Source organism: Saccopteryx leptura, chromosome 3, assembly GCF_036850995.1.
Source record: "Saccopteryx leptura isolate mSacLep1 chromosome 3, mSacLep1_pri_phased_curated, whole genome shotgun sequence".
Taxonomy (NCBI): Eukaryota; Metazoa; Chordata; class Mammalia; order Chiroptera; family Emballonuridae; genus Saccopteryx; species Saccopteryx leptura.
The window spans coordinates 16,591,318-16,610,420 of NC_089505.1; the positions used below are offsets into that span (position 1 = coordinate 16,591,318).

Consider the following 19,103-nt stretch of genomic DNA (forward strand, 5'->3'; position numbering starts at 1 on the left):
AAACCCAGATGTTATTGTCATGCACTGTTTTTTGCACCATGAGGCCCTTGTTGCAAAGACCTTACCAGCAGATCTAGCTCCTGTGTTGGATGATGTTGTGAGCATAGTGAACTTTATGATTACACGACCTTTGAGATGTCGCTTATTTGCGTTCTTTGTGTAAAGAAATGGGAGTGGAACATAAAATCTTATTGCTCCACATGGAGGTCCAGTGGCTGTCGCGCGGCAAAGTGCTGGCCCGTGTGTATGAGTTGTGAGAGGAACTTAAAGTATTTTTGACAAACGAGAGGTCCGATTACTCAAAGCTGCTTGCAAGTGATGAGTGGTGTGCAAAGCTGGCATACGTGGCTGATATATTTCATTATCTGAATGAACTGAACACATGGATGTAAGGCCGAAATGAAAACCTGCTTACAAGCACTGATAAAATGAATGGATTTCGTTTAAAGGTGCAGCTCTGGCAACAACATGTGCAGTGTGGCAACCTTGAGATGTTCCCGCTCACCGAGAAACAGCATGATGGCAACACTGCTGCAATGAGCGAGGTGATTGGCAGACATTTGAAAACTCTTGAGAAGATGTCATTTTATTTCTCTTCAGCCTTCACAGAATGCCTTGACTGGGTTAGGGACCCATACAGCTCAGTATCCATTGCTGGAAAGGACATGACTTTAAAGGAGCAAGAGGAACTTATTGAACTGAAACAAGATCGCGGTTTAAAGCTAAAGTTTGCTGATCTTCCTTTGGACAGTTTTTGGTTATCTGTTGCCAAGGAGTTCCCCATTCTGGACAACAAAGCTATTTTGACATTGCTCCCATTTTCAACCACATATCTATGTGAGCTGAGCTTCTCAAGCTTGACTGCAATAAAAACTAAAAACAGAGAGAGACTGAGAACTGTTGAGGAAGAGCTTCGTGTGTGTCTTTCTACCATTCCTGCCAGGATATCCCTTTTGTGTTCATCGAAACAGGCCCAGGTTTCACACTAAGTGAGTATAAATACATTTAGAAACTATACTATTAACTAAATGTATAATATGTACTGTGTTAGAGTGTCATTTTGTGTCATTTTGGTAGGTGGTGTGCCCCAGGATTTTGTAAATGTAAAAAATGTGCCGCAGCTCAAAAAAGGTTGAAAATCACTGCTCTAGATCATGCGATGGCCCAATTGGGTTCCTAACCCGGGGAAAAGTCTCTTCTGAATATTGAACAGGATTCCAGGGTCAGGTCCATGAATATATCACCTAAGTCCCCATGTTTTTCCTCCTTCCCAGAGGTCACTTTTGTAATTCTTAGGTGTGAGTATTGCTGGGTTGCAATCCCCAATTTGACAATTCTGAGTAGGGGCATTTGTACCAACAACTCTTTCAAATTTAAGTAGAGGATCTGTGTTCTTCCATGGGGCTAAATCTCACATCCCCATGATTTGCAAAAATAATCTTGCTTAGCTGTGCTGCAGTGGGGTGGGGAAGAAGATGGACAAGCATAATGTTGGGATCTCCATAATTGTTGTTCTAATTTTAATTTACCACAGCAAATAATTCCCCATACACCGTACTGCGTTTTTCTGGGATCAATCCCTTCTGGTTTGGCAATATCATCAATATTAACGTTAAGCCAGTCTTTTCCTAATAGATGGCAGAGGTCGATCTCAAATTTCGGGGGCCCAGGGGTATTTATTTGACCAATGGTTTCTTCATCTAGAGTCCTAGTGAGTTGCCAAGTGAAGTTGGCAGGTATATGAAGGTTTCTATTTATAGTTATTAGGAACCAAGTGAAGAACAGGGAACTTGCTTGTACAATTTGAGCTTTAGAGGGTCCTCGGTGTGTTGGATGATCCATTTTCCCTCTTCTTCAACTGGATCAGCTTGCTTGACCTGCATGTGGTGGATCCCAGGGCTTTAGCTAACCCCTGGGTTACTTGGGCAATGAATGCCAGGCCATTATCAGACCCCATGGTAATAGGTAGTCCAAACCCAGGGACAACTTCAGAGACTAAATTTTTTACTACAACTAATGCTGTCTCTCAGATCTGGTAGAGTATGCCTCAGCCCATCCGGAGAATATGTCAATGTAGACAAGTAGATATTGGTATCCTCCTGGTCCAGGAGATAATTCTGTAAAATCTATTTCCCAATGTTTTCTGTGGTTTTGGCATCTTAACCTGGATCCTCGGAAAGTTGCATCGCTCTTTCCCGAATTCACTTGAGTGCATGATTGTCATCTTCTTGCTACATCCCTTGCTATCTGAAAAAGTTTAGGAACATAGTAATCCCTTTTAAGCAATTTAGCTAATTTTGTTCCCCCGAGGTGCATAGTCTGATGAATCTGTTTAACAGATTCCCTCCCTATTGCCTCGGGGAGGAGCAGTCTAGAGTCCGGTAGTTCCTTCTAGCCATGCTGGGTTTCTAGAGCTCTAAGCTTTTGTCCTTATGCAGCTTCCTCTTCTGTATACATTGGTGACGAGCCTAAAACTCGAGCTGGGAGAACTGGTAGAATCTGTAAGGGCCCCACTGGTTTTTGAGCTGCCTCTTTTGCCGTAGAATCAGCAAACTTATTTCCTTGGGCCTCTGGGGTGGTGGCAGATTGGTGGCCCTTACAATGAATGACAGCAACTGCTTTTGGCAGCCAAAGGGCAGAGAGAAGAGAAAGTATCTCCTGTGTGTTTTTATTTTTTTTTCCTCTTAAGGTTAAAAGTCCCTGCTCCTGGTAGATAGCCCCATGCACATGGACAGTAGCAAAGGCACACCTACTATCAGTGTAAATGTTCACAGTTTTTCCTTTTGCCCACTGGAGAGCCTGGGTAAGCGCAGTAAGTCCGCTTTCTGAGCCGATGTCCCATGCCCTAACACCTGGGCCCATATCACCTTGTCAGAAGCCACAACCACCGCTCCTGAGCACCGTACTCCGTCAACCATGAAGCTGCTCCCATCCGTGTACAGCGTTTTGTCCAGATCTGGGAGCGGCTGGTCTGTCAGCTCCGCTCGAAGGTTCGTGAGTGCAGACAGGGATTCGGTGCAGCCGTGTAGCAGTTGCTCAGGATCATCATCCGGGAGCAGGGTAGCTGGATTTAGCGCCGTCATTTTTGAGAAGCTTACTCTAAGAGGGCCCAGTAGAAGCACCTGGTACTGGGTGACCCGGGCGTTGGAGAGCCATCGCTCTGGAGGACTCCGCAGGAGGGTTTCTACTTGATGTGGGGCGATTACCTGTAAATCTTGCCCGAAGTCAGCTTAGAGGCTTCTTTAACTACCACAGCAGTGGCAGCTATGGCCTTCAAGCAGTTTGGCCACCCCGCAGCTACTGGATCAGGTCTTCTGGAGAGAGAGGCTACAGGTCTCTTCCATGGTCCTAGAAACTGAGTTAGTACCCTCTGCAATGCCCCCAGTCTCAGTCACATGCAGCTGAAATGGTTTGGTGAGATCAGGGAGGGCGAGTGCGGGGGCACTGACTAGGGCCGCTTTTAGCTTCTCAAACGCCTTAGTTTCCGTTTCAGTCCAATTTAAAGTCTCTCGTTTTCCTCCGGTACAGGAGTGCAGGGGTTTTGCTATTTCTGCAAACCTGAGAATCCACAGCCAGCAGTACCTTAATGCCCCTAAAAACTCTCTAACTATCCTCTGTCTGAGGAAGTGGGATTTTCAATATAGCCTGGATACGGCTATTAGAAAGAGTCCTTTATCCCCCTGTTCAGTTCATACCCTAGGTAAGTGGCCTAAGCAGTGCAAAGCTGAGCCTTCTTGGCAGAGACTCGTAGCCAAACTTGTCTAGGGTTTCTAATAAGTCCTTGGTGGCCACGTGACATTTTTCCTGTGTCTCTGCAGCTATAAGGAGATCATCTACGTATTGGAGCAAGGTGACCTCAGGGTGTTCTCCTCGGAATCTGGCTAAATCTCGGCTTAGGGCTTCATCAAATAAGGTAGGGGAATTTTTGAACCCTTGTGGCAACCGAGTCCAAGTTCATTGTCCTGACTCCCCTTTCTCTGGGTCTGTTTATTCAAAAGCAAATATAGGCTGACTTGCAGGCACCTGGGGCAAGGAGGAGAATGCATCTTTTAGACCAGTGGTAGTCAACCTGGTCCCTACCGCCCACTAGGGGGCGTTCCAGCTTTCATGGTGGGTGGTAGCGAAGCAACCAAAGTATAAATAAAAAGATAGATTTAGTTGTTTTATAAAGATTTATTCTGCCAAGCAGTGAAAATCCAACATAAAGTACTTGGTAAGTAATTATTATTATATGCTTTAACTTGCAGTAACTCTGCTTTATAAATTTTATAAAGTAAAGTTACTTCCCTACTTTATAAATCACCATTACTGTGGAACTGGTGGGCGGTTAGAAAATTTTACTACTAACATACGAAAGTGGGTGGTCGGTATAAAAAGGTTGACTACCCCTGCTTTAGATCAAGGACAGTATAAACTTGTCGGTCTGGTGACAGTAAGCTCAAGAGGGTGTACAGATTCAGGACCGTTGGATGGATGGTTTCTACCCCCTTATTAGCTTCCCCTAGATTCTGTACATGCCTAAAGTCCTCAGTTCCCAGCTTTTGCACAGGGAGCAAGGGAGTATTCTACGGAGAGTGGCATGGGACTAAAATACTAGTCTATCTTAGTCTTCTTACAGCAATGCCTCTCCTGGCTTTCTGACTCATAGGGTATTGTTTTGCCCTGATCGGTGTGGCCTGTGGCCATGCTAAGAAGCTGTATTAAGAGGGGGCTCAGTGTGTGGCTAACCCAGGGGGATTATTTTCAGCCCAAATCCCTGGGATCTCTTTTTGTAACGTGGCCAGGAAATCTGACTTTTCTTGATGATTCTCTTCTCTATTGTCCTCAGTGAATAGATATCCTTCACTGAGTGGGCAAGTCACTAGAACAGTGCGGGGTCTTGTGGCAAAGTCTACTTTTGGCATTTCTCCTTCAAATGAAATTGTAGCCTGTAATTTGCTGAGCAGATCTCCGCCTAACAGAGGGAACCGGCATTCAGGTATTACTAAGAAGGAGCGAGTTACAGTCCCAGCAGCGAGATTTGTAATCCGAGCCTGGGTCCAGGGATAGGATTTAGTTTTTCTAGTTGCTTCTTGAATTGGGACCTTCTGTTTTGAAGTTGGTCCTTCTGCTTGTTTAAGGACCGAGAAAGTGGCCCCAGTGTCCACTAAAAAGTCTATAGGTTTGCCCCCGACTTGTAGAGTGACCCTGGGCTCTTAGGGGCCCAAAACGGAGCCCCGGCCTCTTCTGTTTCAGCTGCTAATACCGTATCTGGATTCTTTAATTTGGGGCAATCCTTTTTCCAATGACCTTTCTTCTTGCAGTATGCACATTGATCGTTTCCTGACGGCGGCCTCCTATCCCCTGGTTTCCTTTGTAAGGTCTTTTCCTTTGAGTCGTCCTTGCTGCCATTGGCCCCCCTTCCCTTCGTTCATAGCTAGGAGGATATTGGCCATTTTTCTGTTCAGATCTTTTGGATCCTCCCTGTTGTTGAACACTTTCTGTGCAACCTCTCCCAGTTCTGTCAGCATTTTCTCCTCAAAGCTTTCGAATTTCTGTATCTTCTTTCTAATATCTGGGGCGGACTGAGAGACAAAAGCAATGTTAATTGCTCGTCTGTTCTCAATGGCCTCTGGGTCTATAAGAACGTACAGCCTATAGGTCCCCTGGAGGCAGTCTGGAAACGCCACAGGGGACTGGTTTGGTGCCTGCATTACCTCAGTTACCTTAGACATATTGGTGGGTTTCCCTGCTGCCCCACGGAGCGCCCCCATAGGAGTCTGGCAATACCGGTCCAGAGCCTCCTGACCTTGATCAGTGGGCCCCACTTTGGGCGAGTCAAAGGGAACAGGCCTCGAGGCGCTCAGGGTCATGGGAAGGCTGGCCGTCCGCTCCCAAGACCAGCCTTGGACCATGTCCACGGATGCGCTCCCGTTTCTCCGACGTAAAGAGGGTCTGGAGGAGTTGCTGACAATCATCCCAAGTGGGCTGGTGGGTAAAGAAAACAGACTCCAAGAGAGAAATTAGACCATGTGGGTTCTGAGATAAAGACGGGTTCTGATTCTTCCAGTTATAACGGTCACTAGTGGAAAAAGGGACATAAACCATAAAAGGCTGGGCTTCCTCATCATGAGGGGCTGCCACTTGGCGTAGTGGTAATATGGGAGCCACCTCTGACGAGTCCGGGGAGGGGGCCGATCACGGGGCTCACGGATCGCTGTAATTGGTGCCTCCGCGAGGGTTCGGGAGACTCAAGGGGTCCTGAGCTTCGGCCCCTTCAGGAGAATCGGGAATCGGGGCTGAGGCATATGGGCGTGGATTCAAGAGGGTAGGGCTGTCAGGTGGGGGTGGAAGTACCGGAGTGTTCTTCTTGGGTCCCCGCTGATGGTTGGGAGAAAAGAACTATTTGCCCCCCCCCCCACTCCCGTTTTAGTTTTGTTCTTAGAAGGGGGCAGACAGTCCTTAAGCCACTTAGATCTGTCTGTCAAAATGTCAATCTAAATCTGAATATATAGAATTTGGTCCGGGTGGTCCGGACATCCGAAGATAATAGCCCACACTTGGGACTGGTAAGCAATAGACAAATCAAGAGTTCCCTCGGGGCCACCGAGATTGGGGAAAAGTAGGCCACTCTTGCTCACAAAAGGTGCACAAGTCAAAAGCATTGACAGGAACTCCCTAGTCTGCTGCATGCCACCTCAAATCTTGAAAGTTTTTAATAAAATGCTCTAACAGGGAACAAGACAAACACGACGATGACTGACCCAACCTGGACGATCAGACACAAACGCAACTACAAGCAGACAAAAGACAACACTGGAACACAAAACAAGTGAAACCAAACCAAAGATCACCGGCCACCGTCGTGGTCCAGGATCAAGTCTCAGAAGTAATGCTGCGTCCAGCCTCACAAAGACTCCCAACGGGGCGCCCCAGACACTGAAACAAATCTCACCAGTAAGTACAGATTCAAATGGCTCCAAGAGTCGAATTGCAGAATTTTGAGATGAACCTTCCCCTACTTTGTCTCCTGGAGCTGAGGAATGTTGTCTCAGAGATCTCCCCCTAGGAGTGGGGAGAGGGGGTCCTGCTGGGCTCCGACCCAATGCCAGAAAGACCTGGCCAAATCTCGGTGGGACCTCCAAATGTTATGGACCGAACGCAAGTAATTATTGATCGGAGCCCAAATTGATTATAAATTTAAAAAGCCTTTATTAGCCGGCTGGAGACTGCTAGCTGAGAATCCACACAGGGAAAACAGCTAACAGCCCCGAGCCTAGGGAGATAGCAGTATTTACGGGGATAAACCACAAAGTCATAGCTATTACAACAGGTGTGCACATCATTCTTGACATTTCAGTAGAAAGCATTCTTTGTTCTAAAGCTGAGATTACAGTTCTTCCTATAATTGCTACAAGGCTAAAATCATAAGACTATATCTTGCTTCTGTAGGCGGATTTAAGTCAAGATATCTAACTAGTGAGGCTTATAAAAATTTTCTACTCTAAGCTATTGCCACAGGCAAGCTTAACTTCCTTGTACAGATATTGGGGACTTTCTACTCCAAGCTACCAAAAGCAAGTATAAAATTCCTTTTTATGTCCAACTCTTTATACACAATACTGAGGTCCCATATACAACACGAGGTCCCCATTACACTTCTCACCCTTCATGGTGCCTGATCTCCTACGTTTTTGGATGAAAGGGATAATACAGGCAACAGTGAGGGTGAAGACAGCGATCACTGCACCGGTGATACTGATGATCCACTCAGTTGACAAGGAGGTTGAGTGCTGCGGGGTATCTGAAACATTTAAGATCGTACAAAAAGGTGAAAAAAAGCAAAAACCCAGTTGAACTGAAAATTACACTGCCCTCAGCATCTGTTTCCCCAGACAGCACCTGTCACCCCCATACTGACTGGCTTGTTAAGTGACAGCCACTCCATCACATCCTGGGGTATAAAGGTGAACAGGGGCTGTGCCCTGTCCTCTTGGAGCTCATATTCCACTGAGGGTGACAGTGTCTCTGATTATCAGAGAACTTGACACGCTTACTGTGGGCAGACAGTTTCTAGGATGACGTACCCCTGGTCCTGTTCTTCTCCAGACTGATGTCAGACAGGTTCATGCTGTGCTCTCGCGTCCTCTCCCCCTGCATCTGGGGCAATTCCGTCCTTGCGTTTGTGGCATTTACCTTCTCTGACAGGGGACCCAGAGGGGTACTTAATTCTGTGCGGGGAAGGAGGTGAAGACTTCATAAGAGGTGATATTTGAGCTGCCTGAGAAAATACTACAGCAGAGGAAGAAGAGGAGGCTTGGCAACACCATGATGCATAGAAATTTGGGGACCATCCAATAGACCAGGGTGACCAGGTGGTTGGTTAAGTGGAGAAAGGTTCCTGCGCTGAGGGAGGTGCGGTGGGAAAGGAGGGCGGGGCGGGGGATCCGATAAATGACACTGACAGGAAGTCCCCCGAGAAATCAGCCAGTGGATCCATCCGTCAGATTTTCTATCACACACACACTCACACCCACACACACACACACACTCACACCCACACACTCACACACCCACACAGGGAAGGCACTAGCCCCTCACAGAGAACTACCACAGCTCTGCACCTGCTCGGTTACCTGTGGGCTCCCGCACTTTCTCCATGAGCTCTAGGAGCTCAGTCAGCCAGCGATTGCAGTCTCCCATCGAGGTCTTCCTGAAATACTCTGCCAGTTCCTTGTTCTCCTCCCAGTCCTCCTTGGTCCCAATGACTGCAGGCTCAATGACTGTCCACTTCTTATGCATCGTATCTAAGAGAAGGGCCAGCTGTCCATTGAAGCTGAACTCCCAGGATGCACCAGTGTATTGTCCTGCCTCCTGCTGACAGCACAGCTTGGCCTGTAGGGTCAGAGGACCTGCAATCCACACACAGGGAGGTCACCCTGCCTCTGAGAGCCCCGCCATCGCCCATAGGTCGGGGTGTCTCTGCACATTTACATGCCTGCTTTTCTCTCTGCATGACTTGCCCTTTCTGGCCATCAGGTTGACCGTGACTCTGATGTTGGATCAGGGCTCAGTTCCCTCCACAAAGTCCCTCCCCCTGTGCCCGCTCCTTCCCCCTCCTGCTCACTGTCCCCACCTCCCCTCCCCCATCCCTTACTGTCCCCACCTCCCCTCCCCCATCCCTTACTGTCCCCACCTCCCCTCCCCCATCCCTTACTGTCCCCACCTCCCCTCCCCATTCCCTCACTTACCCCTGGTCCTGATCCCCAGTTTGATGTCAGACAGGATCATCCTGAGCTCTTGGCTGATTTCTTCCAGCATTTGGGGTATTGCATTCAGTGCATTTGTGCCATTTACCTTCTCTCCCAGGGGACTCAAAGGTCTGACCTTGTTGCTGTCACTGTCATACTGAAGGAAAGGCTTTCCATCCAGTGAGCCCTGAGCTTGATTCCAAGGCTGTCCAGGTCCAGACTGTGATAGGACAGTGAGGTTGAGGCAGAGAGAGTGAGCATCTGTGAGGACAAAACATAGTTGTGGCCTGGGGACTCCATCTGAAGGGCCTGATGCTGAGGGAGGGTCTCATCCAGCCCCTCCATCTCTGCATCCTGGGTCCTGTCTCTCCTTTAATTATCTGTGGCAGTAAAATACTCTGATGTCACCAGGAACCCCCTGTGCGTACTTACTCTTACCAGGAAGATTTATATGAAATTTTTAAATTTATATCTATCAACTTGTTAGTACAAAAATTCAAGACAGTGTCTGCTCTCCTGGGAGTTAAAATCAAGTTGAATAGACAGGAATTAGAACAGAAACTGTAGAATGACATCATAGGACACATGCCATTCACTCTGGGTTGTGGGTATTCAGGAAAGTCTTCTTGAAAGAGGAGGTACCCAGCAGAGGAGGAGCTGCCACAGGTGAGCACAGTACCAGGTGGCATGCCTTAGGCTGGGGGTCCCCTGCTACCTGGCTATAGGTAACATCCGGGACAGTCAGCCCAGCTGTGCCACACCCTCATGGACCCTTAAGAGCAACTGGGCAGGCGCCCCCCCACTTGCTGCATTTAGAGCACATTCAGCTCTTCCCCCTCAGCCAGGTCTCCAGCACACTCACCGGCCCATGTCACGCAGGCTTGTACCAGAACCATTAGATGGAAAAGACATGAAGTGAGAGATCCTTGCACCATTCTTGCTGAGCTGAAATGGCAAAAATAGTCAGGTTCCCAGAGGATTTATGCGCAGTATGCTCACCCCACCCTGTACAGACTGACTCATTCACCTGCCTTGTGAAAATACTGGAGACACTTTCTAACCAGGCTGCAGTCTGCAAATTCCACAAAACAGTTTTTTACTAAAGAAATACAGGGACAAAAAAGAGAATGTGCTCATCTCCTCAAAACCCTTTGGAGTGAGCAGGACTGTTGGAAGTCATGTGAGCTCCTCTCTCTCCACCTCCCTCCACCAAGCCCTCTCCTTTCCCTCCCTGTTCTTCCCATGTTGCCATCCATGTTGCCGTGTTTACTCCACGCTTGCCTCCCTCAGCCCAAACCCACAGGGGCCACTGTGCCTAAGCAGGTGAGACGTCTCATAGTGAGGCAGGAAGGGCAGCTGGGCCTTGAGCAGGGCCTGGTCCCAATGGCACAGAACCCTCAGCGCCCAGGGCAGCTGGTCTGCCGGGTGCTACTTCTCCCCTCCGGGACCAGGTGGTCTGCAATTTCCACCTCTCTCTGCACACAGGATCCACGCTTCTCTCAGAGTCTAGAGTTTCCTGCCCTCCAGCTGCAGAGCCGGAGTTTACCTCACCTCACTTGCACCAAGGCACAGAAATTAGACCAGCGACTGTCAGTCATAGAAGATAGTCTGATGAGTCTAGCTTGGTCTTGTGGCCCAGCAGGTCCAGGGATTGTTTGTTTGCTTTTTTTTTTTTTTTTTTTTTGGCATGAGAGAGACAGACAGACAGGAAGGGAGAGGATGAGAAGCATCAATTCTTTATTGCAGCACCTTAGCTGTTCATTGATTGCTTTCTCATATGTACCTTGACTAGGGGGCTCCAGCAGAGCAAGTGACTCCTTGCGCAAGCCAATGACCTTGGGCTCAAGCAAGTGATCATGGGCTTCAAGCCAGTGAACATGGAGTCATGTATATGAGGCCACACTCAAGCCAGCGACCCCACAGTCAAGCAGGTGAGCCCACACTCAAGCTGAGGACCTTGTTGTTTCAAACCTGGGTCCTCAGCATCCCAGGCCAACGCTCTATTCGCTGTGCCACCTCCTGGTCAGGCCCAGCAGGTCCAGTTATTTAGGTGCCGACATGATGAGGTACACACATAACTGCACAGCCCAGTCTTAGCCTGTTCCCAGCAGGACCCAGAAACAGAAATTAAACCTTGGTTACACCATTTAGCAAGAGCACTTGGGAAGCACCCGTCACAAGTCACACTCGTAAACCCTCCACTGCTACCCTTTTAAAAGTTCAACCCAAATCCTGGATCAGGAGCACGGAGAGAAGCCTTGCCTCCTGTCTTCTTGCCACTTGATGCACCAATGGAGCTCCTTTCTGTTCTCAGAAGCTGGTGCCTTAGTCTTGGCTTCCAGGTGCGCCGGGCAGTGACCCCCGTCAGCTGCCAGGAGCGCTGTGGACACTGCGTTCCTTCCCTCCCTCCCTCCCCGGGATCAGCTGGGAGAGGTGGGATGGGAGGGAGCTGGGACGTCCTGACAGGCTGCCTCTACTGTGCTGAGGCCAGGCCAGCATGTGCTTGAACACTTCCACTCATTTCTGTTTCAAATTCAAGAAACAAATAAACTTTATAAGTTTGGTGCTGGGTCTCTAGGACCTGCTCCGAGCGCTGCACAAACACTGACTCACTAACAATGAACTCACACAGTATGTACAGACCTCCCCATGTCACAGAGGCTAGGAGTGCAACACGTCACTCGTCAAAGTGCTTCCATGCTTGGGAAGCTCTTGAATTGTTCACCTTACCTCAGTTTATTTTATTTTATTTTTTTGTGACAGCCACACTGAGAGAGACAGAGAGAGGGACAGATAGGGACAGATACACAGGAAGGGAGGGAGATGAGAAGCATTACTTCTTCATTGCAGCTCCTTAGTCTCCTTAGTTGTTCGTTGATTGCTTTCTCATAACTTGCCTTGACCAGGGGACTACAGCAGATCGAGTGACCCCTTGCTCAAGCCAGCGACCTTGCGGTCAAGCTGGTGAGCCTTGCTCAAACTAGATGAGACCATGCTCAAGCCGGTGACCTCGGAGCTTCAAACCTGGGTCCTCCCATCCCTGTCTGATGCTCTATCCACTGTGCCACTGCCTGGTCAGGCCCTTATATCAGTTTTAATTGTTACCATGTTTCCCCGAAAATAAAACAGTGTCTTATATTAATTTTTGTTCCTAAAGACACACTAGGACTTACTTTCAGGGGATGTCTTATTTTTCCATGAACAAGAATTCACATTTATTGTTGAACAAAAAAATCAACATTTATTCATATACTGTAGTCATGTGATCACAAACATCAGCATAACCAGCCAAACTCTGAATTCCATCAAGAATTTCTTGTGACTATTTCCATGTACAACAATCTACCCTGTTTCTCTGAAAGTAAGACAGTGTCATTAATCTTTGCTCCTAAAGACACACTAGGTCTTATTTTCAGGGGAGACCTTATATTTCTAAGCTTGAAAAAAATTACACTAGGTCTTATTTGGGGGATGTCTTATTTTTGGGGAAACAGGGTATGTAGCTCCCAAGTGTTGGTCTTAGTTAGTTTTCCTGGCATCTGTCCCAGCAGCCTAACCCCGCCCCCTTCAGTGTTAAGAACCGCAGTTCTATCGCGCAGGCGTGCAGCCTGCTGAACGCAGCACTGTGCTAAGGGCACCACAGCAGCACCAGTGCCAGCGCCTCCCGGCCCTGTGACTTTGGGGAGAGCCACCTCCCCTCTCTGAGCCCCAGAGTGCTCACGTCTAACACAGAAACAGTGGCATGACCTACTCCCATGGCTGTGGTGAGGATAAGGGAGACAAAGCATTAGAGCACTGGGTCCCTGACCAGCCCATGGCGTGGGCTCCAGAGCAGGGCACTGCTGTCTGCCCTCAGTTCTGGTCCACCACACCATGAAGCCTCCCAATCCGCATTCTCACAGCTGACATGCTTTCCACCCCATCCCGCGTTTGTCTTCTACAAACTGACAACCCTGTCTTCTGTGTTCGTCCAAGAACTGGACTGAAAGTATAGGCTATGCTGGTCGAGGACAGAGCCTTGGGGACCCTCATGATGCCTACCCTGCGGGCCCGTTGCTTCATTCACATGATCCCTGTGCCTGTGAGTATTAGGGTATGAATCCACCCAGTGTCCTAACCCAGCCAGACTTCTCCATCTCTTCCACAGACATGGCAAGAGAGGCTGTCAGAGCCCTTGGACTTAGGTATGCTGTAATTTCATACTTGTCACTTTATAAGACCAATTTTTGCAAATGTGTACTAGTGCAGGGAGAATTTAGTACATTATGTGGTCTACTGCCCTATGAACACAGCTTTTCTGCCCAAGTTCTCCAAATAGGCCCTTAATTGCTATTTCTCAGACCTTGGCCTAGATTGATTTTAGGTAAGAGTTTGACAAAATCTACCTTTTGAAATTTAGAGTTGCTTTTTTCCACTTCTGTTGTCTGGGCATGTTTGATGATGTTTGTATAGTTTTCCCTTGCTGTTATAACAAGTTCTCACAAACAAGTTCTCATAAATTATAGAAATCTGTTGTTCTACAGCTCTCTAGGTTAGACTTGGACATTTTTAAGGTTTCTCATGCACATTGTCACAATATCCTCCAGAACCAGTTTTTACTATAGCCAGGTATAGAACCTCCGTAGGGTGTGTCCGAAGCCTACGTAATTTTATAAACCAATGTCATTCAATAAATTCAATCAAACAATTAAATAAATATATGAAATAGTTTATATAGTAAAACATAGAAAAAAGTAAAATAAAGAACCTCCATATGCTGCCAAGGTGAGGACTCACATTGTATATTTGGTCAAAAATATTTTTTTATGAGAGGAGGGGAGACAGAGAGACAGACTTTCATACCTGTTTGGACCAGAATCACCTGGCAAGCCTCCTATGGCTGTGATGCTCTGCCCATCCATGGATGTTGCTTGGCAACTAAGCTATTTTTAGTGCTTGAGGGGAAGCTCCATTGGAGCCATCCTCAGCACCGGGGTTGATGTGCTTGAACCAGTTAAACCATACTTGTGGGAGGGGAAGTAGAGAGAGAGAAGAGGGAGGGGGCAGGGTGGAGATGCATATGGTCGCTTCTACTCTGTGCCTTGACTAGAATTTAATCTGGGACATCCACAAGCTGGGCTGACGTTCTACCACTGAGTCTACTTGCCAGGGTATATTGGGTCAATTTTAAAGTTTTTGAACCTGTTAAAGCATTTATTTCCTCAGCAGTTCTACCTTTAAAAACTTATTCTGCAAATATGGTCATAAAGTTTTAAAGTAATGTTTGTATAGAAGGTCATTGCAGGATTTTTTGCAAAAGCAATAGCTGGAAAGACCCTAAACCTACAATGGAAGGCTGGTTAAATCAATTTTGCTGTACTCCTGCTGTGGACACTGCATCTCTGTAGCTCTTTGTTACAATATTAAGTAACACAAGGAAGGAGCAGCGGAGGGTGTACAGAACAGACCAGGGTGACTGGACCATTTGTTAATTGGGGAACGGGTTCCTGTGGAGAAGGAGGTGACACGGGAAAGCAGGGTGGTGGGAAACCCAATGGCTAACACTGACAGGAAGTTCACTGAGAAATAACTCATCAATTTATCCACCTAATTTTCCATTAAACACCCACCCACACGCACACAGGGAAGGCACTAGACGCTTACAGAGAACAATCACACCTCCGCACCCTGCTCGGTTACCTGTGGGCTCCCGCACTTTCTCCGGGCACTCTAGGAACCTGTTCCGCTAGGGACTGCAGTCTCCACTCTCCCGGAAATACAGCTTGTTAAATACTTCCGGGTCTTCCAATGTACTTCCAGCTCCAAGACCCATGATTGTTCAGTTCGTCTTAGAGAGGAGGGCGGGCTTTCTGTTGAAGCTGCACTCCCAGGATTCACCATTGCGTCATTCTGCCCCACACTAACAGCACAGCTAGGCCAGCAGGGTGGGTGGACCTGAAAATCCACACACAGGAAGGTCACCCTGCCTCTGAGAGCCCCGCCACCTCCCATAGGTCAGGGTCTCTGCACATTTACATGCCTGTTTTTCTCTCTGCATGACTTGCCCTTTCTGGCCATCAGGTCGACCGTGTCTCTGAGGTTGGACCAGGGCTCAGTTCCCTCCACAAAGTCCCTGCACTGCCTGAGCCGGCTCCTTCCCCCTCCTGCTCACTGTCTGCACCCACACCCCCATCCCTCACTTACCCCTGGTCTTGTTTTCTTCAGTTTGATGTCAGGCAGGATCATCCTGAGCTCTTGCTCCATTTCTCCCAGCATTTGGGTCAACTGTGTCCATGCTCTGGTGGCCTTGACCTTAGCTCTCAGGGGACACAAAGGTTGGACTTTGTTGCTCTCACTGTCACACTGAACAAAAGTCTCTTTATCCACTGAGTACTGGACTTCACACCAGAGCTGTTCAGGTCTGAACTGCCATTTGAGAGTATGGTCCAGGCAACGAGTGTCAGTGTCTGTGGGTAAAAATGCAGGTGTGACCTGGGGACTCTGTCTGAGGGGCTTGGCTGTTGAGGCTGTGTCTCCATCTCTGCCCCCACCCCCATTCCACATCCTTAGCCCAGTCTCCCCTTTAATTATCTGAGGCAGTAAAATACTCTGATGCCACCATGAATCCCCTGTGTGCACATACTGTTACCAGGAGGATTCATCTGATAGATGTTCTTATTTTTTAATTTTTAAAAAGACTTCATTCATTTTAGAGATGAGAGAGAGAGAAAAGAGAGAGGGAGAGAGAAAGAGAATGGGGGAGGGAGCAGGAATCATCGACTCCCATATGTGCCTTGACTGGACAAGCCCAGGGCTACAAACCAGCAACCTCAGCATTCCAGATTGACACTTTATTTACGGTGCAACCACAGGTCAACTATCTGATAGACATTTTTAGTGACTTTTACGTAGTCTGATGTACAAAAATACAAGACAAGGTCTGTCCTGGGAAAAAATCTAGCAGAATAGACAGGAATTGGAACAGAAAGGACAGAATGACATCATAAGACACATGCTATTCATAATGTGTTTCCCGTCTCCACACAGGTTCCTGGAGAAGATGGTCTGTGGTGAGAGAGGGGAGCTGCCGCCGATAAGCGTAGAGCAGGAGCTGTGCCTTAGGTTCAAATCCCTTGTCAACTGGGTGGAGTGAACACCAGGGGAGACAGCCAGCTATGCTACACCCTCACCTGTCCTTAAGAGCACCTGGGCAGTCACTCACTTCCCTGATACCAGCATGAGGCTCCCTTATCCTCTACCCACCCCTCAGGCAAGAGTCCAGATCCCAGCACACTCACCAGCCCGTGTTGTCCAGGCTGGAAGAGAAGCAATGGAGGCAGAAGACAAGAAGTGGGAGATATTTTCAACATTCTTGCTGAACTCAACTGACAAGATTAAGCTCAGCCTGTATATATATATGTGCCTAAACTAGGTGGGTGTGACCAATGTCAACACGCCCTCTAGCACTGACTAACCCACATACTGTCATCCTCAAATTGAGGAATTATTTCCCACAGTACAGTTTCCCAAGTATTCACAATACAATTATTCGCAAAATAAAGGGGGGGGGGACAGAAAAACAAAATTCACTTTGAATACCATCTCTCTTGTCAAACTGTAACTGCGTACCATTAAACAATAACTCACCATTTCCTACTCCCATCTGCACCTGGCAACCGCCATCCTACTCTCTGTCTCTATGATTTGACTACTCTGAGTATCTCATAGAAGTGGAATCGTACAATATTCTCTTTTTGTGACTGGCTTATCTCACTTAGCATAATGTCCTCAAGGTTCATCCATGTTGAAGCATATTGCAGAATTTCCTTCCTTTTTAAGCTGAATAATAATAATCCACTGTATGTATGTACCACGTTATGCTATTCATTCGTCTGTCGAGTGGGTTGTTTCCACGTTTTAGTAATTATGAAAAATGCTGCCATGAATATGGGGGTACAAATATCTCTTTAAGACCCTGCTTTTAGTTCTTTTGGACATATACCTAGAAGTCTGATTGCTGAATCAGCAATTGTAGTTTTACTATTTTGAGGAATTTTAATACGGTTTTCCTTAGCAACTGAAGCATTTTGCATTCTCGTCAACTGTGACCAAAGTTCACTAAATTCCACAACTTCACTAAACTTATTATTGTTTTTTAAAGGAGCCATCCTAATAGGTGTAAATGGTATCTCATTGTAGTTTTGATTTGCATTTTCTTAATGATTAGTAATGTTGATATTCTTTTCATGTGCTTATTGGCCATTTGTATATCTTCTTTGGAGAAATGTCTGTTCAAGTCCTTTGCCCATATTTGAACCAGGTAGTTTGTGTTTTTGCTGTTGAGTTTAAAATTCTCTAAATAATTTAGATATTAAACCCATAATAGACATATGATTTGCAAATGTTATCTCTTATGGGTTGCCTTTTTACTCTATTGATACTGTCTTTGATGTACAGAATTTAAAATTTTCCATGAAGTATATTTTATCTATTTTTCCTGTTATTACCTGTGCCTTTGGGGTCATATTCAATACAGCTAGTGCTCGACTTATGACCACGATTGGTTCTGGCAGACTGGTCGTAACATGGTTCGGTCCTAAATTGAGTAGGCTATATGTACAGTACTATGACATGATGTTATAAAAATCTTTAAGTTGTATTTTATTATAATTTTCTTTCATTATTGTTATATATCATAATATTCTTTGTTCATTTTATGCCATTTGTATCATCTCTACACTATTTTGTTTCTTATTTCTACTATTGTCAGGTTTAAGTAAAACACTGCATTACCAGTACAACTGGTTTAATATTTGCAAAACATACAAAAATATAAAATACAGGTGTAAAATATACCATAGGAAACATTTTCCCAATTGCAAAACATATCAAAATATATAAACATGTACGAAACATTTTATTGGCCACTGGTGCTTGGCTGCAGATCGTTGATGTCATCATCTGAGGCAGCAGGTGGGGTTACTGGAGTTGGTTTTTTCATAAACATGTGCAATCACATTCACTTTCTTACCTCCTTCATTGTTCTTGTTCATTGATTGCTTTCTCATATGTGCCTTGACCAGGGGGTTACAGCACAGCGAGTGGCCCCTTGCTTAAGCCAGTGACCTTGGGCTCAAACCAGCGACCATGGGATCATGTCTATGATCCCATGCTCAAGCCAGCACCCCTGCACTCAAGCTGCTGAATCCATGCTCAAGTCAGATGAGCCTGTGCTCATTTTTGTGTCAAGATCAATGACCTTTCTTTCCTTCTTGGCAGGCTGAGGCATAGACAAAGACAATTTCCTCTTGATAGACAACTTGGGAGAGGTTTGATGAAAAATATCCAAGACACAAAACACAAAGTGCTGTACCAAGTCTGGGATAACAGTTGAAATGGTGCACGCGGAGATGGTAGTACTGCCAGAAGCTGGTCCCTTGTCATACACCCAGCTGGGCAACACTTGCGCTGCCAGACGCGGTGTAGTTGTGGCTAGCGATTGTGGTCGTAAAGTCAAATGGTCGTAAATTGTATAGGTCGTAAGTCGATCAACATCTGTAAATCATTGTTTAGTGGAATGTTGTGTTTCCCCTATATTTCCTTCTAAGAGTTTTATAGCTTTAAATCTTACAATTAAGCATTTGGCAATTTTGAATTCATTGTTGTGTACTCTGTAAGGTAAAGGTCCAGTGCAGCTGGGCAAAGGATTCTGTATTCATCTCAAGTGCGGGCACAGGATACTGTATTTATCCAGGTGTGGGGACAGATACTGTATTTATCTCAGGTGCTGGCAGAGGATACTGTATTTATCTCAGGTATGGGCACAGATACTTTATTTATCTCAGGTGCTGGCACAGGATACTGTATTTATCTCAGGTGCTGGTCCTCCCCAGG

The 19,103-nt window shown here is 46.7% G+C and overlaps 1 long non-coding RNA gene across 1 annotated transcript; it reads left to right on the plus strand.

The window, feature by feature from the left end:
• The first annotated feature begins 798 nt into the window (after nt 1–798).
• Nucleotides 799–18,206, plus strand: LOC136398730 (uncharacterized). The gene is made up of 4 exons (XR_010750042.1): nt 799–989; nt 3,819–3,913; nt 6,715–6,936; nt 16,257–18,206. It is a non-coding gene; the product is annotated as an uncharacterized lncRNA (long non-coding RNA).
• The last annotated feature ends 897 nt before the right edge of the window (nt 18,207–19,103 follow it).